General features: G+C 36.4%; 1 protein-coding gene and 1 non-coding gene across 3 annotated transcripts in view; both read right to left on the reverse strand.

Annotated features, from left to right (window-relative positions):
• FGF12 (fibroblast growth factor 12) overlaps nt 1-24,876 on the reverse strand; it is a 589,282-nt gene that overhangs the window by 393,371 nt on the left and 171,035 nt on the right. The window lies entirely within an intron of this gene.
• LOC112439479 (small nucleolar RNA U13) lies at nt 1,365-1,468 on the reverse strand. Its single transcript, XR_003027754.1, has one exon. It is a non-coding gene; the product is annotated as a small nucleolar RNA U13 (small nucleolar RNA).

Here is a 24,876-nt window from a genome sequence, read left to right on the forward strand (position 1 = left end):
AGACTCACTATGAGTGACACACATACACTGTACACATAACGACAATAACATTTTTAATTTCTCAATTTTCTTAACCAAATCAGAAACAAATTTTCTGGAATTTGCCTTCAGGTATTTTTAGCAAAAAACATGACCAAATATGAAAGAAATCACTATTTCTTATGGTTTTTTGCTTGTTTATTTTTTTCTTCTATGAGACAATTCTTGTATTTTTAATGCACAGTCATTTGGGGACATCAAACTCTGACCATATTTATGTGGCATGACACTTAGCAAGCTGCAGACATGATCTGAAATTGTTTTCTCTAACCTTATTTCTCCTACACACCATCACAAGAAAACAAATGATGGATGTAAATATCTATTTTCAAAAGGCATTTCATCTGACACCATCTTACTCAGAGTTTTTGTAATTGCATGGAGAAAAAATTTAAAATAGCGTGTGCTCAGGGATTCAACCAATTTTGATAAAAACTGGTTGAATACTTCACTTCTTCTTCAAAAGTGTATAATGGCTCCTTATAATCTAAAGTCAAATTACCAAAATCTGTAACTTGGTGTGTTCAAGAACTGGCACAATCTTCACCTAGCTTTCTGGACATAGTTTCTACAATATCACTTCCCCCATAATTACTTCAAGTCTACAATCCCTTACCAGAAACAGCTGGGGCCGAGTGAGTTTTGTAATTCAGGTTTTTGGGGAACAAGGTGGTATTTTTTTAAAGTAATACAGTTAATGTATAAAATATTAGCAAAATCCATGTACGTTGGGGCCTGCACCTATAATGAAATACTTTGATATTTCTGCAGTAAAATCTATAAATATTCTCATAAGTGGGACAAATAAAGACTATAAATAGCCTCCTGTCAATTCAGGTCAGTCTGTAGCTTAAGGAAAAACAACAACACACACAATGGTCTTCAGAGCTTCTTGAATTTAGAAATTAAAGACAGTGAAATGTAAGCCAGCACTTGCTTTACTTGGACATAGACTTTTGAACTTTTGAGCCTTTGTTCATTTTCTTTCCTTAGCCAAAACTGTCCTCTATGTCTCTTCTAGTTTATTAAAGTTTATCGTGGGCCAGTCCAAACATCAGAAGCGACCCCATTTTCCTCTGTTGTCTGCATGCATATCTGTCTCCATAGGCTAGAAAGTCCATAGGGAATAGTTCTGTGTCTAATTTGCATTGCATACTGTGATTCCTGGCAGTGTATTTTTCCTCAAAAGAATATAAAAATTGGATGAAGCAAGCCTGCTTGAAAACATAAATGTCGACAAAACAAACCCAAAGCATTCAGTGTCCTATCTCTATTCCTCTTTATAAATGTGAATTTTTATAAGATGACAGGGTTTTTTTTTTTCATATCAGATGGGTAATGTGCCGATGTCTTGACAAGGTTCAAGGGTGGCACATCTCACATACACACGTGAACACCCAATCATCATGCTTACGAACTACAAAAGGATCAGGTTTGGTTGTTTAAAAAAAGTAATTTTACTCAGAATCTATTTTTTATGGTCAAATATTTTCTAGTGATTCTAAGAAAAAAGTATAAGCAGTATAGCTGCTAGCTTTCCATTACAGTTCAACACACCGAGTAAACTTCAAAGAAGCTGGTTTTAGGTTACTGTAGTGCTCAGGAAATGTGAGTTTTTAAAAAATTAACTTATATATTACACTTCTGATTTTTTCTAATCATTTAATCATATTTCTATCACTTCCAGAAACAAAACCAGATGTAAGCTCTTTATTTTTATTTTTATTTTTTAGATGGATTCTCACTCTGTTGCCCAGGATGGAGTACAGTGGTATGATCTTGCCTCACTGCAACCTCTGCCTCCTGGGTTCAAGAGATTCTCGTGTCTCAGCCTCCCAAGTAGATGGGACTACAGGTGCATGCCACCATACCTAATTTTTGTATTTTTAGAAAAGATGGGGTTTTGTGATGTTGGCCGGACTGGTACCGAACTCCTGACCTCAAGAGATCTCCCTGCCTTGGCCTCCCAAAGTGCTGGGATTACAGGCATGAGCCACCATGCTATTTAGTCTATTAAAAATGTATCTTTTTATTTGATGTTCTTTGCAGTGCTCTTTGTAGACAATTAAGAGTGGCTGATAATTCATATATCACTGAATAATACTAATTTTGAATAAAATCATTTTAAAATTACCGATTTTAGAACTATTTAATAATAATAAGATAACTATTTTTCTAATATTGGAGATTTGGAGACATTCCTCCAAATAGAAATACCACCTTACTATTGTAAGTTTCAGTGGATACTTTGATTTTAAGTCTAACTTTTACCTTACACAATTTATGATCTTATATTTTATTTCTAAGATTTAGTAGACTATCATATGAAGTGGTATTCCTGACTCCTTTTGTAATAAAATCATTATTAGGATATGTTATAAAATGAAACAAATAAGAAATGAATAAAATTCTTCCTGAAATAGTATATACGGTGTGTTTTGGCTATGGCAGGGGATTTGAAGAACAATGCTGAATAATATCTAGATCACAAAATCAATTATAATAAGCTAAAAATAGGTTTTTCATATTTGGTACTAGCCTCCATATGAAGTAGCTATCCTAATATACAGTACTGTATAACATCTTTTTAGCCATCCATCCACCTAGTCTTTCATCCATATATCCATAGGGAAAAAATTCTACTTAAAATTAAAACTCCCTTCTTAGGAAGACAGTTCAGTTAAGGGAGAATAGGTCTTTCTTCAGCAAAGCATCTTGGTAGATCAAAACATGCACAGAGGAGTCAGAGAGAAATTTGGGAGTAAGACTGGAGGAAATGGAATTAATCTGCAGAACAATGTGAGAAGAATTTGGAGCTCCTGTGAGCCATCTGGAAGGGACTAAGGAAAACCAAAAACCATGGTAGGAGGCTGCAGTCTGAGGTATAGAAATGGCCAAGAGACTTTTTCAGAGAACAAGGATAGCTGTACAATCTCTAAAATGAAATAATTTGACAGAAGCAGAATTCAGAGCCAGAGGAGACCTCGAAAATATAAACTCACACTGAAAATTTGCATACAACTTGCTGGTGGTTGGGGTGGGCACTACTGAACTCTAAAATTCATAGAATGGAGCTCAAACCAATCTTAGCTAGGTCTTAACTGGTACAATGAATTTAGCTATATCTGAGATACATAAACATACATATGCACGTATTCATATGAAGCAAGTGTTCTAGAGCTCATTTATTCAATAACCCCAAATATCTGCCACATAGATACAAACCTGAAAGAAGATGCAAAGAAGGGACAAAAGAAAGACATCTAACCACCCGCAAATGCTGTCATAAAATTGCAGCACTAAATTTTACATAGCTTGTAGGGTAACATTATGTCCTAATACAATATGTACTTACATTTTTAAAAATTCTATTTACTTTTTTACATATTACTCTACACGGCTATTTCACCACGCTCAACGGTCTAGAACTACAACCCACACACCAAATCCAGCAAACTGCCTGTTTTGGAAAATAAAGTTCCATTGGAACACAGCCATAGCCATTTGTTTCTGTGTTGTCTATGACTGTTTCAGGCTACAACCTGAGTCGAGTGATTGTGACAAAGGCTATATGGTCCATAAAGCCTAAAATATTTACTATCTGGCTCTTAGCAGAAAAGGACTGCTAACCTCTTATCAAGAAGCAAAAGTTGAAATAGACAGATTTTAAAACATTTGGTGAGAAATAACTATTTCATAGCAAAAAAGTAAGCAAACAACAAACCAACAAATATCATGCCCTCCAAAGTCACAATACATGGTGCCATCATGTGTGAAGACAAATAACACCAGAAAGCCTATCAAGTTGTCAACAACTCTCCGAAAGTGTATTTTACAGGGCAATACAACTATTAAAATTAATAATAATGATCCTGAGACATTAACAAAAATTGTAAAATATGTTGAGAATTTTCTAAGACATTTAAAAATATATGTAAAAAATAAGATTTTTGCTTTTGATTTAACTTTTAGTTTTTGTGGGTACATACTGGGTGTATTTATGGGGTACATAAGATATTTTGATACAGGCATATAATGCATAATAATCACATCAGGGTAAATGGGGTATTCATCACCTCAGGCATTTATCCTTTCTTTTTGTTACAAGTAATCCAATTATAGTTTTAGTTAATTTTAAATATATAATAAATTATTGTTAACTTTAGTCTCCCCATTCTGCTATCGAATACTAGATCTTATTCATTCTTTCCAACTACATTTTTGTACTCGTTAACTATCCTCATTCCCCGCCACTACACTTCCTAGCCTCTGGTAACCATCATTCTACTGTCTATCCCCATGAGTTCAATTGTTTTAATTTTTAGCTCTCACAAATCAGTGAGAACATGTGAAGTTTATCTTTCTGTGCCTGGCTTATTTTACTTAACAGAATGACCTCCAGTCCTATTCATGCTGTTATAAATGACAGGATCTCATTCTTTTTTTATGGGTGAATAGTACACCATTGTGTGTATGTACTACATTCTCTTCATCCATTTGTCTGTTGGTGGACATTTCAGTTGCCTCAAAATCTTGACTATTGGGAATAGTGTTACTATAACATGAGGGTGTAGAAATCTCTTTGATATACTGATTTCTTTTCTTTTGGGTATATACCTAGTAATGGGATTGTGGGATCATATGGTAGCCCTATTTTTAGGTTTTTGAAGAACCTCCAAACGATTTTCCATAGTGGTTGTACTAATTTACATTCCCACCAAGAGTGTGCAAGGATTCCCTTTTCTCCACATGCTGGCCAGTGTTTGTGATTTCCTGTCTTTTGGATAAAAATCATTTTAACTGGGGTGAGGTGACATATTGTTAGTTTTTATTAGCATTTCTCTGATAATCAGTGATGCTGAGCATATCGTTATATACCACTTCGCATGTCTTCTTTTGAGAAATGTCTATTCAGATCTTCATGTATTTTTTATTCAGATTAATGGATTTTTTCCCTATTGAGTTGTTTGAGCTTCTCATATATTCTGGTTATTGATTCCTTGTCAGATGGATAGTTTGCAAATATTTTCCCCCATTCTGTGGGTTGTCTCTTCACTTTGTTGATTGTATCCTTCACTTTGCAGAAGGTTTTTAACTTGATGTGATCCCATTTGTCCATTTTTGGTCTGGTTGCCTGTGTCTGTGGGGTATTACTCAAGAAATTTTTGCCAAGAATAGTGTTGTGGAGTGTTTTCCCAAAGTTTTCTTTTATTAGTTTCATAGTGTAAGGTCTTAGATTTAAGCCTTTAACCTTTTTTTTTTTTTTTTTTTTTTTTTTTTTGAGATGGAGTTTCACTCTGGTTCCCCAGGCTGGAGTGCAATGGTGCGATCTCGGCTCACTGCAACCTCCTTCTCCCAGGTTCAAGTGATTCTCCTGCCTCAGCCTCCTGAGTACCTGAGATTACAGACGTGTGCCACTGTGCCCAGCTAATTTTTTGTATTTTTAGTAAAGATGGGGTTTCACCATTTTGGCCAGACTTGTCTCAAACTCCTGACCTCAGGTGATCCGCCCGCCTCGGCCTCCCAAAGTGCTGGGATTACAGGCATGAGCCACCGCACCAGGCCTTTAATCGTTTTTTGTTTTTTGTTTTGTATATGGTTAGCTAGAGATAGGGGGTCTAGTTTCATTCTGCTGCGTACAGATATCCAGTTTTCTTAGCTCCACTTATTGAAGATATTGTCTTTTCCCCAATGTATGTCCTTGGCATCTTTGTTTAGGCAATAAGTTAACTGTAGACATATGGATTTACTTCTGAGTTCTTCATTCTGTTCCATTGGTCTATTTGTCTGGTTTTATGCCAGTACCATGCTATTTTGGTGCTATAGCTCTGTAGTACAATTTGAAGTCAAGTAATGAGATTCCTCTAGTTTTGTTCTTTTTGCACATGATAGCTTTAGCTGGATAATTCTAGCTTTTTCCTGGGTCTTTTGCAGTTCTATATAAATTTTCAAAAATTTTTTTTCTATTTCTGTGAAGAATACAATGTCATTGGTATTTTGAAGGACTTGCATGGAATCTGTACATTGCTTTGGGCAGTATGAACATTTTAACAATATTGATTCTTCCAATCCATGAACATGGAATATCTTTTCATTTCTTTGTTGTGCTCTTTAATTTCTTGCATCAATGTTTCATAGTTTTCATTGTAGAGATCTTTCACTTATCTTGTTAAATTAATTCCTAGATATTTTATTTTATTTGTAGTTATTGCAAACGGGATTGCTTTCCTGATTTCTTTTTCAGGTTACTTGCTGTTGGCATATAGAAATGTTACTGATTTATGTATGTTAATTTTGTATCCTGCAACTTTATCGAATTTGTTGATCAATTTGAATAATTTTGGGTGCAGCCTTTAGGTTTTTCCAAATAACAAAAATATCATCTGCAAACGAGGATAATTTGACTTCATCCTTTCCAGTGTGGATGCTTTTTATTCTTTCTCTTGTCTGATTGCCCTAGCTAGGACTTCCACTATTATGTTGAATAACAATGGTGAAAGTGAGCATCCATGTCGTGTTCCAGATTTTAGAAACAATGCTCTCCATTTTTCCCCATTCACTATGATACTAGCTGTGGGTCTGTCATATATGGCTTTTATTGTGTTGAGGTATGTTTCTTCTATACCCAGATTTTTTTTAGGGTTTTTGTCATGAAATGATGTTGAATTTTATCAAATAATTTTTCAGCATCAATTGAAATGATCATATGTTTTTTGTATTTTGTTCTGTTGATATAATGCATCACATTGATTGATTTGTGTATGCTGAACCATCCTTGTATTTCTGGAATAAATCCCACTTGGTCATGATGAATGATCTTTTTAATGAGTTATTGAATCCAATTCAGTTTGCTAGTATTTTGTTGACGGTTTTTGCATCAATGTTCAACAGGGATATTGGCCTATCGTTTTCTTTTCTTTTTGAGGTGTCTTTGTCTGGTTTTGGTATCAGGGTAATACTGGCCTCATATGATAAGTTTGGAAGTATTCCCTTTTGCCCTATTTTTCTGAATAGTTTTAGTAGGGTTGATATTAGTTCTTCTTTGAATGTTTGGTAAAATTCACCATTGAAGCCATCAGGTTCCAGGCTTTTCATTGCTGGGTGACTTACTACTGCTTTGATCTGGTTATTTGTCATTTGTCTGGTCCAGTTTTGGATTTTTTTTCATGTTTCAATCTTGGTGGGTTATATGTGTCTAGGAATGTATGCATTTCTTCTAGAATTTCCAATTTGTTGGCATAGAGTTGTTTATAGTAGCCTCTAATGATCCTTTGGATTTCTGTAGTATCAGTTGTAAATTCTTCATTTTCACCTCTGATTTTTTGGGGTCCTTCTCTCTTTTCTTTCTTAGTCTGGCCAAAATTTTCTCAATTTTATTTATCTTTTCTAAAAACCAATATTTTCTTTCACTGATTTTTGTATTGTTTTCTTAATTTCACATTCACTTATTTCTACTCTAAACTTTATTATTTTTTCTCTACTAATTTTGGGTTTGTTTTATTCTTGCTTTTCTATTTCTTTAAGAAGCATAACTAGGTAGTTTATTTGAAGTTTTTCTAATTTTTGACATAGGTAATTATAGCTATAAGCTTTTCTCTTAGTACCGCTTTAGCCATATCCCATTGGTTTCAGTGTGTCGTGTCTCCATTATCATTTGTTTCAAGATTTTTTTCAATTTCCTTTTTCATTTCTTCTTTGACCCATTGGTCATTAAGGAACATACTGTCTAATTTCCTCATGATTGTATAGTTTTCAAATTTCCTCTTGTTAATGATTTCTAGTTTTATTCCATTGTGGTCACAGAAGATACGTGATATAACTTCCACTTTTTTGAATGTTTTAAGACTTGTTTTGTGACCTGACACAAGGTATATCCTTGAGAATGATCCATGTACTGAGGAGAATATGTATTCTGCAGTTATTGGATAAAATGTTCTGTAAATATACATTAGGTTCATTTGGTGTATTGTGCAGATTAAGCCAGATGTTTCCTTGCTAATTTTCTGTCAGGATGACGTGTCAATGATGAAAGTGGGGTGTTGAAGTCTCCACCTGTTATTATGTTGGAGTCTATCTTTCTCTTTAGCTCTAATAATATTTCCTTTATATATCTGGGTGCTCTAGTATTGGGTACATATATATTTATAGTTGTTACATCATTTTGCTGAATTGATTTCTTTATCATTATGTAATGACCTTCTTTGATTCTTTGTATAGTTTTTGTCTTGAAATCTACTTTGTCTGATGTAAGTATAGCTATTGCTGCTCTTTTTGGTTTCTACATGCATGCAATATATTTTTCCATCCCTTCATTTTCAGTTTATGTGTGTCTTTATGGAAAAGTGCAACTTATCATTGGGTCTTGTTTTTTTAAATCCATTCAGCTACTCTATGTGCTTTGATTGAAGAGTTTAGTCCATTTACATTCAAGTTGTTATTGATAAGCAAGGACTTACCCCTGCCATTTTGTTACTTGTTTTCTGGTTGTTTGTGGGCTTCTCTTCCTTCTTTCCTTTTTACTGTCTTCCTTTTAGCAAGGGTGATTTTCTCTGACAATATGTTTTAACGTTTCAAGTCCTTGATTTTTATTGTGTTTGTTGTATATTTTCTGATTGAAGTTACCATAAAACATGCAAATAGTATCTTATAACCCATTATTTTAAATTAATGACAAATTAACACTTATTGCATAAACAAAGAGAAAACTAATTAAAAGTTTATATTTTAATTGTGTCCCCCACTTTTTAACTTTTTGCTATTTCTATCTTTTTACACTATCTGTATCTTGAAAAGTTGTTGTAGTTTATTTTTGATTGGTTCATCTTTAGTCTTTCTACTTAAGATGTGAGTAGTTTACACATCAAAATTATGGTGTCAAAATATAGTGTGTTTTTCTGTATACTTACTATTACCAGTGAGTTTTGCACCTTCAGATGATTTCTTTTTGCTCACTTACAAACTTTTCTTTCAGACTGAAGAACTCCCTTACATTTCTTGGAGGACATGTCTGATGTTAATAAAACCCCTTAGTTTTATTTGTCTGGGAAAAATCTTTATTTCTCCTTCACGCTTGAAGGAGAATTTCACTGGATCTACTATTTTAGGATACAAGTTTTTCTCCTTCAGCACGTTAAATATGTCATGCCACTTTCTCCTGATCTGTTAGGTTTCCACTGAGAAGACTGCTGCCAGATATATTGAAGCTCTATTGTATGTTATTCATTTCTTTTCTCTTGCCACTTTTAGGATCCTTTCTTTATCTTTGACGTTGGGGGCCTCAGCCTCCCAAGCAGCTGGGACTATAGGTGCACATCACCATGCCTGGCATTTTTTTTTTTTTTGTATTCTTAGTGGAGACGGGGTTTCACCATGTTGGCCAGGCTGGTCTTGAACTCCTGATCTTGAATGATCCGCCTACCTTGGCCTCCCAAAGTGCTGGGATTACAGGTGGGAGCCACCATGCCTGGCCCATTCTTTTTTCTTCTTCTTTTTTTCTGTCTCCCCTGGCTATTTCCAAATAGCCTGCCTTCAAGCCCACTAATTATCTCTTCCACCTGATTTATTCTGCTGATAACAGACTCTGATGCATTCTTCAGTATTTCAATTGCAGTTTTCAGCTCCAGAATTTCTGCATAATTCTTTTTTAATTATTTGAATTCCTTTGTTAAATTTATCTGATGGCATTCTGAAATCCTTCTCTGTGTTATCTTGAATTTCATTGCGAGTCCTCAAAACAGCCATTTTGAATTCTCTGAATGAAAGATCACATATCTCTGTCTCTCTAGGATTCATTGCTGCTCCCTTATTTAGTTCATTTGGTGAGGTCATATTTTCCTGGATAATCTTGATGCTTGTGGATGTTTGTCAGTGTCTGGGCATTGAAGAGTTGGGTATTTATTGTAGTCTTCACAGTCTTTTTTTTTTTTCCACCCGTCCTTCTTTGGAAGGCTTTCCAAGCCTTCAAAGGCACTTGGGTGTTGTGCTCTAAGTTTCTGGTCACTGCAGCCCCATCTGTATTAGGGAGCACCCCAAGCCCAGTAACAATATGGTTCTTGCAGACTTATAGAGATACTTCTTGGTGGTCTTGGATCAGATCTGGAAGAATTGTCTGGATTACCAGGAAAAGACTCATGTTCTCTTTCCTTACTTTCTCCCAAACAGCTCAGCTCTGTGCTGAGCTAACTAGGCTAGAAGAGAGGTGACACAAATACTCCTGTTGTCACCACTATTAGGACTGTGCTGGGTCAGATCTGAAACTAGTATGGTACTGGGTCTCACCCAAGGGCTGTGGTTACCACTGCCTATCACCTATGCTCACCCAAAGCCCTAGGTCTCTACAATCATCAGGTGACAAAGCCACTCTGGCTTTTGTCCTTCCATTCAGAATGGTGAGTTTCCTCCAGCACCAGTCAGGTCTAGCGATGTTTTTCAGAAGCCAGTCCCTTAAGTCAGAAACCTTAGGAATCTACCTGTTGCTCTATTCTACTGTGGCTGAGCTGGCACCCAAGCCACAAGACTAAGTCCTTCACACTCTTCCCTCCCTTTTCTGTAAGCACAGAGTTTCTCCCTGTGGCCACCCTTGCCCCAGACCCATGGCGAGTACTGCCTGGCTACCACTGATGTTCACTCAAAGCCCAAGGGCACTTCAGTCAGCGTGTTGGTGAATGCTGCCAAGCCTGGGACACTCTCTTCAGGACAATGGGATCCCCTCTGGTTCAGGGATAGGTCCAGAAATGCCATTCAAGAACCAAGGCCCAGAATGAGGACTCCAAGAGTCTGCTTGGTGCTCTACCCCATTGTGGCCGAGCTGGTACCTAAGCTAAGGAACGAAGCCCCCTTTACTCTTCCCTCCCCTTTTCTCAAGCAGACGGAGTCTCTCCCTATAGCCATCACAGCTGGGAATGTGCTGGGTCTCACCTGAAGCCAGCATGTCTCTGAGTCTCACCCAAGGCCCACAGCGAGTACTGCCCGGCTACCACTGCTGAAAGTTCAAGGCCCAAGGGCTCTTTTGTCAGCAGATGACGAATCCTGCCAGGACTGGGTTCTCCCCTTCAAGGCAGTGGATTCCCTTCTGGCCCAGGGTGTGTCTAGAAATGTCATCCTGGAATTAAGGTCTGGGATGGGGCCCTCAGGACTCTGCCTAGTGCCCTATCTTTCTGTGGCTAAACTGGTATCCAAGTGGCAAGTAAAGTCCTCTTTACTCTTCCCTATCCTGTCCTAAGGCGGAGGGAAGATGTATCTCCCAGAGCTGCAAGCTACACTGCCTGGGGCTGGGGAATGGATAGTGCAAGCATTCTCTTTGCTGTTCAAGCTGATGTCTCACTAGGTCACATGCCCCCCAAGTTCACTGGTTCTCAGCAATTCCCCTTTGCTAGGGCTGGTCTCATTGCTCCCTCCATTAGCTTTGGCTGAGTTCTGCCTGGTGTTGCTGTCTGCTGTGACAGGACAGCACTGAGTTTCAATGCAAAGTCCCACAACCCCTGTGCTCTCCCTCTTCCAAGCACACAGATTTTTTTTTCTCCACGCCACAGAACTGCTGCTGGGGGGAGGGGGATGGGTACTGTTGGCAATTCAAGGCTCTCTTTTCCACCCTCTTCAGTGCCTCTTTCAGCAATATGAAGTTAAAACCGGGTACTGTGATTGCTCATCTGATTTTTGGTTCTTATGAAGGTGCTTTTTTATGTGGATAGTTGTTCAATTTGTTATTCTTGCTGGGAGGACAATCAGTGAAGGCTTCTATTTGGCCATCTTGCGCTGCCTTCCTCTCTGATATTTTAATTTTTAGAAGGAGTAAGTTTCGATATCTGGACAGTGAACTCATGTAAATTATCTCATCCTTCTGAGAATTTTACTGTAAATTTATTTTATCTCAGTATTAAAGTTATCCAAAAGAACTACTTAACACATAACAAAACATATAGATTTCTCTCTACAACACTTTAAATTTTATAATTTTTTTTATAGAAGTAGGGTCTGGATTTCACATTCATTTTATTATTTTAAAGTATTATTAGTGAAGCACTATACTGTAGGTTTTAAGAGAGCTGATTCTAGAGCTAGACTTTTTAGACTCTCATTCCAGGTCTAGCCCACACAAGTTGTATAAGTTTGGGCACAGAATCAGGGTACAGTCGTGAGTAGAGCAGACCTTTGTATTTCCATTCAGTCTGTAAGTCAACAGGTCTGTCTAAGAGCAGACACCTATTTCAGGGCAATCGCCACAACTACTTTGTCTGGACTTTGACTTTTCCTCTTCCTGGAAGAGGAGATGGAGGAGAAGTCAGGTGAGATAGCTTAAGGAGAACTTGAATAATCAGTAAGCTGGTACAAAGACTCACGCAAGATCAACTGAGCCATGTCCAAGGGAAGCGAGCCCCACAATGATCAGAAACACCTATGAGAAGCAGCACTCTCTAGCATAGCATTATAGGGGATTTCTGTGCCAACTACAACTGCCTGGGGAATCAAATACTACAGGATATTCCCTCATGTAGGTACCAACCGAACACTTGCACTCTGGCCCCCAAAACTACTTGTGTATAAGCTTTAATTATCAAGACAATTGTACCAATTTATCATTACCAACATATTTTCCCTGGCACTGAATTCCAGGAGGCATTTACCATGTGCATCCACATGATAAATGTTATCACAAAGGACAGTGACCATCACAAATAACAGTCTTCAGCTGTGAACAGTCATGTTTCAACGACCTCTGAAAAAGCTTTCCTCCACAACCACTGATCTTTCTCTCCCACAGAAAACCCTTCACAAGTATGTGCATAGCTTTTGTGAAATGTTTACCTTCTAGCGAAGCTGTGAATTACGTCCCATAGCTATAGCTGGTCTCAACTGGCCCCTATCCCGAGGAGAGTGACACACGGTGAAGAGAATGAAACTGTAGGTGCTAGAAAAAGTAGCTTCCAGAAGAAAACAAAATTGTCCACATAATATCCAGAGGGTTCTTTTATGGATAAAATATTGTAATTCTTCAGCGTGGTAGATGCTGGTACTTTAAGGAGACAATTCTCAACTCAATATTAAAAAATATACTCTTTCTGAAATCCATGCACAGTTGGAATTACCTGTCTCTACTCATAGTGAGCTTCTTTTTACTTTCAGAGGACATTCGAGCTTTGGGCAAAGGACATTGAACCACTTGGCTACACTCTCTAAGACAAATTAGATCTCAGAGATTTTGAAAAGAAAAGTAGTCCAATCTGACTGATTAAAGGCATAAGGATCTCTATGCTCTGAATGGATTCCACCCAAATAAACTAAGGAAGAAGTCATAACTTCATCTCAGAATGAAATGTAATTAGCTAGCTGTAATTATTGCCTTAGGAAAGACCTAGTAAATGAGGGACAGAGTGGTGTGGTGGAAAAGAACATAACTTTTGAGTCTGGACAACTTTGATTAAAATCCTGGTTCTGTCATTTATTAGCTGTGTCATCTTAGACAATTTACATGACCTCTCTGAGTCTCAGTTGTTTCCTCTAAATATAGATAAGAATGCCTCATTATAGAGTATTGTAAGAAGTCTATGAGATATTATACATATAGTGACTACCGCACTACAGGGCTTACAATAGGCACTAAACAAATTAAACCTATCATCACTAATACTTTAGGTGCAAACCACAGTGATCCCAGCTTTTTAAGATCATCTATGGAAAAATGAATTATATATATATAATTCATAAATTAAGGAGAAATTTAAAATGCACAGCAAATTTTAGAATCTGTAACATGTTTGTCATGAGAAATTGCTACTTTTCAAAAAAAAAAAAGAAGGATATTTCGACAGATAAAGAATACACCAAAACCACAACTGGAGAATAAGGGTTTAATTGTAGTTCCCTGGTTCAATGCTTATTCCTTCCTGATAGAATGTAAGCTTTATGAGGGCAGGAACTTTATCTGATTCACCAATGTATTTCTAGAGACCAGAACTATTTCTGACACATAGTCTCTACTCAATAGACTTTTATTGGCAAATGAGTGAACCCTAACTCAGTACCCTAATAACCAATGACTATTTACAAAATAGTAGGGTGGGCTGGGCGGGGTGGCTTATGCCTATAATTCTCCACACTTTGGGAGGCTGAGGTGGGCAGACCCCTTGAGCCCAAGAGTTTGAGACCAGCCTGCGCAACACAGCAAAACCCCATCTCTACTAAAAAATACAAAAATTAGCCTGGCATGGTGGCACACACCTGTAGTCCTAGCTACTTCGGAGGCTGCAGTGGGAGGATCGCTTGAGCCCAGGAGGTTGAGGTTGCAGTGAGCTGAGATTGCACCACTGCACTCCAGCCTGGGCAACAGAGTGAGACCCTGTCTCAAAAAAACAATAGTGGGGCAAGACAAACCAGATTCTAGCTGAGCCTCCACAAATATTCCTTAGACCTACCCAACTCTATCTGTACTAATTTCACATATCAAAAGAAACCTTGTGATGACTCTTTGGCTTTTTATAAGCCATGTATGGAATCCTTTATAGAAAACAGAGCGACAATTTCCATTGGTAGTAGAGCAGGTGACTTCTCTCTCCCAGTGTAAATGTATCCATCGGCATCTGACTCATTAATTAAATGTTTTTTATAAGTAGTTTCTATGAATTAGTCTTTTTCAGTTTGATCACAATAGAATAATCCACAATCAAACTATACATAGTTCTCAACTCCCTCAAGTTCACCGTTTTCTTTATAGAGTCTCTGCTTCTGCAATAAACTCCCCCAATGTCTCTCTTTCATCACCTCAATGATACCAAGTTATTTCAGGAAGGTTGTCTCTAATAAATGATTATTGTAATTTATAACAGGTTATTATCTTTACAATGGTATATTGTTGTGGACAAATCTCAATATGTATACAAATTATAGCTTATGTTGCAGTAAAATTGGCCACATAGAAATGATACTGGATTCTAAACAGCTTGCTGAATTCACAACTGAATCCAAAACCAACAGGAAGCGTTCTCCAACCTGTTCTTAAAAATACCTGCTCTAGGTATATAATGCTAGAACTTAACCAATGAAACTAGTATTATTTCTCATCACAGCACTGGCCAGGGTTGCCTTTCAGTCACTGCGATAAAAATTATCATTTTCTTCTCTATAGCTTCTGTCACTGTTTTTTCTATAGCTTCTGTTATCATTTTCTTCAACATGTGCTGGGAGATAATACTCTGTTCCCTTACAAATGCTTCCCAAGTATTAGCTAGAAAATTTACTGGAGGCCTCTGTACATTCAGAATGTAGATGACTAGAACCAGAAATGAAGTCAAAAAATGAAACCAATGAAATCAAGATTTAAAAAACTTTCCAACTACTACAGGATTTGAAAATGCCTTTCTTAGCATACTTCAAAATGAGTAAATTGCTTCTAAGTGAGTAAATACTTCTAAGTAAATTTGAATAACATCCAAAAATACACATTTCCTGTTTTTTAAGTGTCAGGGTATGCTGAGGGAGAGAAGAAGGATGTTTGCTGTCTAGTGCATAGAGAGACTTTAGAGCTGTTACCAGTTGAATTGGTGACAATAGATAACATTAAGCAACTTAAAGTCCTTAATTCCCGAAGCATTGATACACATGTTTAAAAATATAAAACACGAATCGGAAATATTTCTTAAATTTCAAATTCAATATTAGAATTGATATAAATTTCAGACATTACACAGTCCAATGCCTTCATTGTACAAATGGAAAAAACTGAGGCATAGGGAAATGAATCACTCAGAAAAACTTACAACATAATTACTCAACTTGGAGCAGACTTCAAGCCTTTTCACTTCTAAATCCCTTTTCCAGAGGATTTTGCTAGATTTATTCTTATCAACTGTGTGGCTATCACCTGTATTTTCAGTGACACTACAATGGCTCATCTACCGTGTCTAAGATGGGGTTAACTAATTAATCAAGGTATGTATTAGCCAGATTCTGAACATTATTATTAATTCCAATGATAGCTATTCTCTAATAATGCCACCATTGTGTTTCAGAGCAGACAGATTGAAAGACAATCATGTATTTACCCAGTTGTAGTGTTATATCCCTTCTAACACATTTACTGATATTTTTATTCATCTCACTAGTAACAACACACAGCATTAAAAAAAACCTGGCAATATTAACCTAAAAAATGGAAAGGAAAGCTGATTCCATAACTAATCTACAGTTGTTCCTGTGGGAATAATTCATTGCAATATAACCCTGTCTCTTATAACCTGAAAAAATACTTCACTTGTGTTTCTTCCATCAAAAAAGTCTTTCATAGATCTCTACATCACTTCTCTATTATAAACCACTGCCACATTTCTTAATAGGCATTAAAGTGGATGTGATAGTTTATGCTTCCTAAACCATACCAGGCAAGCTAATTACACTAACTGTTGCTCAGGCTAAGAAATCTGGATTTTTAAAAATCCTATCAAAGCTCTTGAAAGATTTTAACTCCTAGTACGCTATAATCAAATATGTGATTCAGGAGGATTACTCTGGTACTAGTATGGAGACAGAAAAAACCAATATGACCTGACAACAAATTGTAAAACCCTAAACGATGGCAAATGCAGTCATGATAAAAATAAAAGAACAGATTCTAATAATTAATGTAACTTAGTAATTGATTGTGTGTGGAAGTAAAGAAGAAGAAGCAATAATGTCCAAGCTCCTGGAATTGTGCTAAGTAGAAAAGGGGCTCGTAATGAAAAACAGACATTTATTATTCACGACAGAATAATGATTATTCATGGTAAAGTGTATAAAGTGTCAGATATAGGAACAAATGAAAAGGAGGATAAAATCACATTTGAAAATAGAAAAAAGGAAATTTGGGATGTTAATTTTATGTGTCTACTTGAGTGAGCCACAGAATGCCCAGAAATTTGGCCAAACATTATTCTGGGTATGACTATAGGGTGTTTCTAGATGAGACTCACATTTGAATCAGTAGATAGAGTAAAACAGATTGCTTTTCATAGTGTGGGTGGGCCTTATCCATCAATTGAAGACCTGAATAGACAAAAAGGCTGAGCAAGAGGGAACTCCTTCTGTCTCACTGCTATGAGCTGGGACATTGGTCTTTTTCAGCCTTCAGACTCAAACTGAAATATCAGCGTTTCTTGGGTCTTGAGCCTGCCAGCTTTCTGACTGGAACTTACACCATCAGCATTCCTGGTATTCAGGCCTTCAGACTTGGACAGAAGCTACACAACAGCTTTCTTAGGTCTCTAGCTTGCAGACTGCAGACCTTGGAACTTATCAGCCTCCACAAACATGTGAGCCAATCTCTTATAATAAATCTCCTCCCTCTGTCTCTCTCTGTCTCTCTCTATATATGTATATTATCTATACACACATATATCTATACACTCACACTTATATATGTTTATATGTGTGTGTGTATATATATATGTATATATAATTACACATATAGAAAAAAGGAAATTGGGATGGTTAATTTTATGTGTCCACTTGAGTGAGCCACAGGATGTGAGGTGTATGAGAGACCATACACATATGTGTATATGTACAGATATATATGTGTGTATATACATGTATGTGCATAGATAATATTTGTACACACACGTATATATGTATGTGCAAACATATATAATATATTCCTTTCCTTCCTATATATGTGCATACATAATAGATTATATGTGTGTATACATAATATATAATGTAATTACATATATTACATATACAACATATTATATATTGCATATGTTACATTATATATTACACAGATATAATATTATGATATACAACACCTATTGAAGAACCATGAGTTCCATGAATCATGGTTCTCTGAAGAACCATGAGTAATGCAGAAATAAGTAACAAAGAATGTAGTATGTCAAGTTTGCTAAGCCTTAAAGAAAGGAAGAGGGCCGTTTCAGACAAAGAGAAAATTACATAGGTAGGGTATAGTTTTAAAAGAACAAATAGTATAACACAACTAGAGCATCAGGTGAGATAAAGTAGGAGGTAAGCAGAAAAAGGTAGATTGGAGGTACACAGGGGAAAATTTCTGATACATAACCAAAGAGTTCAGAGCTAATTTAAGAAAAAGAATATAATTCAATGAAGGTTTTGTAGAAGACTTAAAATGAAATTTTAAAAATACTTTAAAATACTCCAATATTTAAAGATACGAATACCTTTTTCTCTCTCTTTACAAAAAGCAAAATTATCTCCATTTATTTTAGCTTCCTCTCCCTGGAACGCATGTAACTGTCAGGTTTAGAGAGTCACTTAGGTCAGGAACCCTAGGAATAGATTGTGTATGCAATATTAACTAAAAACAACACTTCTGCTTCTAGCCATGACAAAGTCCAACTAGTATTGGACTTATCCTTCTGCCATAAACAATTACAAAACTGGGTCGAAAACTATTAACACATTATTTTCAAGCACTTGATAACAAATGGTGCAGGACTGTCATATTTTAGAGAAAGGGAAAATGTAAGTTAACCCTGTATTAACTCCAGCTTTCTACCCGGGGTCACTTTCCAGGGGCAGCATGGGAGACAGAGGCCAAATAGAGAATGACAATTTTACTGAGAGGAGAAGGCACAGATCAGAGTTTCGGGCTGGTAAGGTAGCTAGAATTTGTGTGGCCGAGTACTGAGGAGAGAAAGCTTCGCAGAGTAGGGGAAGCAAGAAATCTTCACAGAGGTTGCCCTCAGGCCCTTGGCCAAAAGATGGGCTACTTTTGTTCAGGAGAGTATTCTGTGACACTCTTAAGAGAACAACTATAGCAGTGACAAATCCTTCAGTGCTCATCTGAATGGAGACATTAAACAGTGCTCATAGATGTTAAAGTCCTAACGCAGCCAGAGTGAGAAAGCTTCACTGAGCAACAAAAGCATTCGGTCGAGATGCTGGAATGACCATGCCTAGGAGGAAAGACCGTGACCTAAAATAATGGCCATGCCATAGAACTAAGGATAAAATTGAAATAAAGTATAAATCCATTCTAACAAAATCAAAAGAAGCCACCAGTAGTTAACCACTTGCCAGAATAAAACTAAACACTCTTCAAAGAAAAAAAATACTCAATACACACCATCCCACAACATACCATTCATAATGTCAAGCATACAGTCAAATATTACTAGACATGCAAAGATGTAGGAAAAATGTGACCCATAGTCAAAAGTAAAAAGTTGATATAAACAAATCCCAACATGATAGAGATGTTGGAATAAGGAGATAAATACCTTAAAAGTGGATAAATATAGATATATAGGTGGATATGTTATTATTTATATAGAGATATATATGTAGAGATATAGATATAAACTTAAAGAAAAATGTAGAAATAATATACTCACAATGCTGTGTTGGGAAATCTCAGGAGAGAAAAGAAAACTATAACATAGGACTAATGAGAATTCTAGAACAAAAAATACTTTTCCTGAATAAATTCACTAGATAGGCTGAACAGCAGATTAGACACTACAATAAAGGGTCAATGAATTTGAAAACATGTGAATATAAATTAACCAATCTGAAGACAAGGAAAAGAAAATGATTGAGAAGAACAAGCAGAGCCCTGGTACCTCAGAAAATTCAACTATTTGTGAAAATCCAGAGGAAGAAGAAAAGGAGAAGGAGGAGGAGAAAAAGTAAGAGAGAAGAAAAGGTAGGGAGAGAAAAAGAAGCAAAAAAAAAATTCAAAATTCAAAATTTGTTTTAAAAATTACCCTCCAGATTCAAGACATTTAGTAAACCCTTAACCATGTAAATAGAAAAGCTTGACTGAGTATATTATAATCAAAGTGCTGAAAGATAATGGTAAAAAGAAAATCTTAAAATGTATCCAAAAAAAACCCCTCATATGAAGGGAAAAAAGATGAAAGATGATGGACTCCTCATCAGAAAAGTAAATACAGGCCAGCCAGGCATGGTGGCTCATGCCTATAATCCCAGCATTTTGGGAGGACGAGGCTGGCAGGTCACCTGAGGCTAGGGGTTCCAGACCAGCCTGGCCAACATGGTGAAATCCCATCACTACTAAAAATACAAAACTTAAGCAGATATAGTAGTGTGCACCTGTAATACCAGCTACTCCGGAGGCTGAGGCATGAAAATCGCTTGAACCTGGGTAGCAGAAGTTGCAGTGAGCCGAGATCATGCCACGGCACCCCAGCCTGGGTGACAGGGTGAGACTCTGTCTCAAAAACAAAAACAAAACAAAACATAAACCAAAAAAAAAGAAAAAAATACATGCCAGAAGATCTTGAAACAACAGCTGTAAAGTACTGAAACTTTTTTAAAGTCAAGCCAGTATTCCACGGTCAGTGGAAATACTTCAAAAATGAGGATAAAATAAACATTTTTAATAAATGCATACTGAGAAAATTTGTCACCAGTAAAAATACGCTATAATAATTTGTTATTAAAGGTTCTTCAAACTGAAGTAGGATACCAGATTGAAGCACAGATATGCAAGAAGGAAAGAAGAAAATTAGAAGTGCTGAATATATGAATCTATGTAAAGAAACGATTTTTTCTTTTACAAATGTCATTAAAATGCAACTTACTAGTCAAAGTAAAAAAAAGAAATTATATTGTAGGGTTTATAACATATGTAGAAGAAAAATATATAACAGCAATACCACAAAGATGGAAAAGGGTATAAATATAATTATAATACAGTTCTTACATTTTATATGAAATACTACAATGGTAACTCTAAGTAAGTAATAATAAACTAAGAATACATATTTTAATCCCCATACAACTGCTAAAAATAAATAAAGCAGCACAGCTTAAAAAGCCAATAGAAGAGCAAGATGGCAAAATAAGAAGCCCAGAACCTCTTTCCCCTCATAGGACACCATTTAACAGCAATTCAGTGACAAATGTCCCTTGTTAGAAACCCATAAACCAGTTAGGAGGTTCCTGAACCTCAGGCAAATATGAAGCCAAATGCATTGAAACCAGTAAGAAAATTCGTGTCACTCATACACCATAGTCCCCCCGACCCCCGGCTCAGAGTTGTACAATCCGGAGAAAACTCCCATTTCCTGGCTTCTCTCTGGAGAGGAAATGAAAAGACTAAAACACATCCAAAACTCAGACTTTTGCGGGGCTGCCCAAGGAACTGGTTTATCTCCTGCCTGACTCTAAGCACAGAAAAACAAAAGGGCCAGGTTGGGGACTACTGAAAACAAAAGTAATGGTTTAGACTAACAAACACTCGCTCACCAAAATTATATACCCTTCCCCTCTGGCTCAGTGCAGAATGAGTAGGGGGAAAAAGAAGCCTTAACTCCTGGCTTATCCCTGTGGAGGGAAAGAGTTAAAGTGTGTGTCCAAAATTCTGAACTTTCAAGGGACTGCCCGAAGGACTAGATTCTGTCTTGCCTGTCTTGGAGGATGGATGGGAGGGACCTGGAATACTCTATGTACTTGCAAGGCACAGAGGACAAAATAGAGCTGGGCAGCTTGCTGCTGCTACTGATAACATACAACAGACAGAGGCCTATGCCATTTGGTGGTCTCTCCTTTGTGGGATCATGCCAGAAGAGAAGAGTGGAGTATGCCTCTAGTGGTCTGGCTTTTCAGGGAGCTCTCTGGGGGAATTGTTTCTGGGTCTTCAGACTTAGTGCACTGATGTGTCCCAACATTTACTAGAAGCCACTGAGAGCAAAAGAGAGCTAGGCACCTTGTGGCAGCTCCAAAGAACACAAACAGACACATCAGAGGGAGAAAGAGATGATGAATTCTTAAAAAAAGAAACTGGCAAATCTCTCTAATGAATTTATATGCACAAGTCCAGAGAAGAGGCATCCATAGGAAAAGTTTGAGAAGCTCTCTAGAATATCTAGCTGGGCTGATTGGTAAAGATCTTTTCCTGTACAAAGCCAGTTCATAAAAACTGATATATATGGCTATTTTTTCAAATGAAGAGATCCCAACACAAAGTTATAAGGCACATAATAAACACAGAAACATGGTTCAATAAAAGGAACAAAATAAATCTCCAGAAACTGAACCCAAAGAAACAAAGGTATGGAGATTACTTGAAATAGATTTTAAATTGCTACTATAAAGATGCTCAATGAGCTAAGGAAAAAAAAAAGAATTCATGAATAAAATGAGAATATCAACAAAAATAAAATATTTTTAAACACCCAGAAAGTCTGGAATGAAAGAATACAATAACTAAATTGAAAAATTTACTAGAGGGGTTCAACTGCATATTTGATCTAGCTGAACAAAGAATTGGTAAACTCAAAGACAGGTCATTGAAATTATCCAGTAGGAGAAAACAATAAAAGAATGAAAAAGAGTAAAGAAAGACTAAGAAACTTATGGCACATGATCAAGGTGTTCATTACATGCAATATGAGGGTCTCAGAAGATGAGGAGAAAGAGAAAGGGAAGGAAAGATTATTTGAAGAAGTAATGGGCCCAAACTTCCCAAATCTGTGGAAAGAAATTAATATCCATATTCAAGAATACCAAAAGACTTCAACTCGTATAAAACTAGTATATAAGAAATCTATAACAAGCCACATTGTAATCAAATTGTCAAAAGTCAGACAATGGGAGAGTTTTGAAAGCAGCAAAAGAGAAAGTGACTTTCACATACAAGGGAGGCTCAATAAGACTATCAGTTTAAAGCTAGATGGCAAAGGTAAACAGAAAATCAGAGAATAGTATGGTACTATAAAAGTAGTGCATAAATCACTTTTAATTCCGGTGTAGAAATTGAAAGATAAAAGTATAAAAAATGACAATAAAAACATGATAATACACAATATAAAAAGATGTAATTGTCCAGGCACAGTGGCTCACACCTGTAACCCCAACAATTTGGGAGGCTGAGGTGGGCGGATCACCTGAGGTCAGGAGTTGGAGACCAGCCTGGCCAACATAGCAAAACCCTGTCTTTACTAAAAAGTACCAAAAAAAAAAGCCAGGTGTAGTGGCAGGTGCCTGTAATCCCAGCTACTCGGGAGGCTGAGGTGGGAGAATTGTTTGAACCCGGGAGGTGGAGATTGCAGTGAGCCGAGATCATGCCATTGCACTCCAGCCTGGATGACAAGAGGAAAACTCCATCTCGGGGGAAAAAAAAAAAAAAAAGATGTAATTTGTGACATCTATAGCATAGTGTGTGCACGGGGAGACATTACAACTGATGGCACTGATACCATGGGGAGGAGACATAAAGGGCAGTTTTTGTGTACAATTGAAATTATTAGCTAAAAAGAGATTGTTACAACTATAAAATGTCTAATGTAAGCCCCTTGGTAAACACAATAAAAGGTATCTATAAAAGATGCACCAAAGAAAGTGAGCAATAAATCAAAGCATGTTGCTATTAAAAAAAAAAAATCAACAAAACACAAGGGAAGACAACAAGAGAAGGAGGACCAAAAGGCAACAGGATAGACAGAAAACAACTAATAAAATGGCAATCATAAGTCCTTCCCTATCAGAAATTACTTCAAATATAGATAGATTAAACTCTTCAATCAAAAGACATTGAGTGGCTGAATGTTTGTTTTTGTTTTAAAGATCCAACTATAAGATATAAACAAATCTTGCTTTAGATTTAAGGACACACATAGACTGAAAGTGAAGAGATGGAAAAGATTTTCCATGCAAATGATAAGCAAAGAGAATCATGGTAACCATATTTATTTAAGGCAAAATAGATTTCAAGTAAAAAGCTGTTATAAGAGACAAAGAAGGACATTATATAATGATTAAAATGTCAATTTACCAGGAAGAGACAACAATTATAAATATATATGCACCCAAAATATGGGCACCCAAATATAGGAAGCAAACACTGATAGAACTGAAGGGAGAAATGGACAGTAGTACAATGATAATAGGAGATTTCAATACTCCACTTTCAATAATGGACCAAACATACAGAGAAGAGACCAATAAGGAAATAGGAGCTGAGCAATTCTATTTATCAAATGGACCTAACAGACATGTAAGAAACATTCTACAGCAGAAGATAAACATTCTTCTCAAGTGCACACAAAACATTCTCCAGGATAGATCACGTGTTGGGTCGCAAAAGAAGTTTTAACAAATTTAAGGATATTATTTCCTATAGGGTTGTTTGAGCTCCTGGAAGATTAAAATTATACCAAGTATCTTTTCCAATCACAATGGATTGAAACTAGAAATTAAAACCAGAAAGAAAACTTAAAAATTCACAAATATGTGGAAATTAAACAACACACCCTTGAATGATAAACAACAAATGAGTCAAAGAAAAAGCCAAAAGGGAAACTTAAAAATATTGCTAGACAAATAAAAATGAAAACATAACATACCAAAATGTATGGGATGCATCAAAAGCAGCCCTAAGAGGGAATTTTATGTCAGTAAATGCCTGCAATAAGAAAAAAAACCTCAAATAAAAACCTTAATGGTACACCTGAAATAACTAGAAAAAGAAGAACAAATTAAGCCCAAAGTCACCAAAAGAAAGGAAATAATCAAGATTAAAGTATAAATAAATAAAATACAAAGTAGAAAAACAATAGAAAGAAATCAACAAAATTAAGAATTGTTTTTTGAAAAGATAAAGAAAATCAACAAACCGTTAGCTAGAGTATGAAAAAAACAGATAAGCCTAAAAAAAAGACATGAAAGAGGTGACATTACAACTCATGCCACAGACATAAAATAATACCAATTACAGGTAAGGAGATTGAATCAGCACAAAAAAGTCTTCCAAAAAGGATGAGCCCATGACTAGATGGCTTCATTTATGAATTCTATTTACAAAACATTTAAAGAAGAATTAATATCATTTTTTCTCAAACTCTTTTAGAAAATTGAAGAGAG

This window comes from Pan paniscus, chromosome 2 (genome assembly GCF_029289425.2).
Source record: "Pan paniscus chromosome 2, NHGRI_mPanPan1-v2.0_pri, whole genome shotgun sequence".
NCBI lineage: Eukaryota > Metazoa > Chordata > Mammalia > Primates > Hominidae > Pan > Pan paniscus.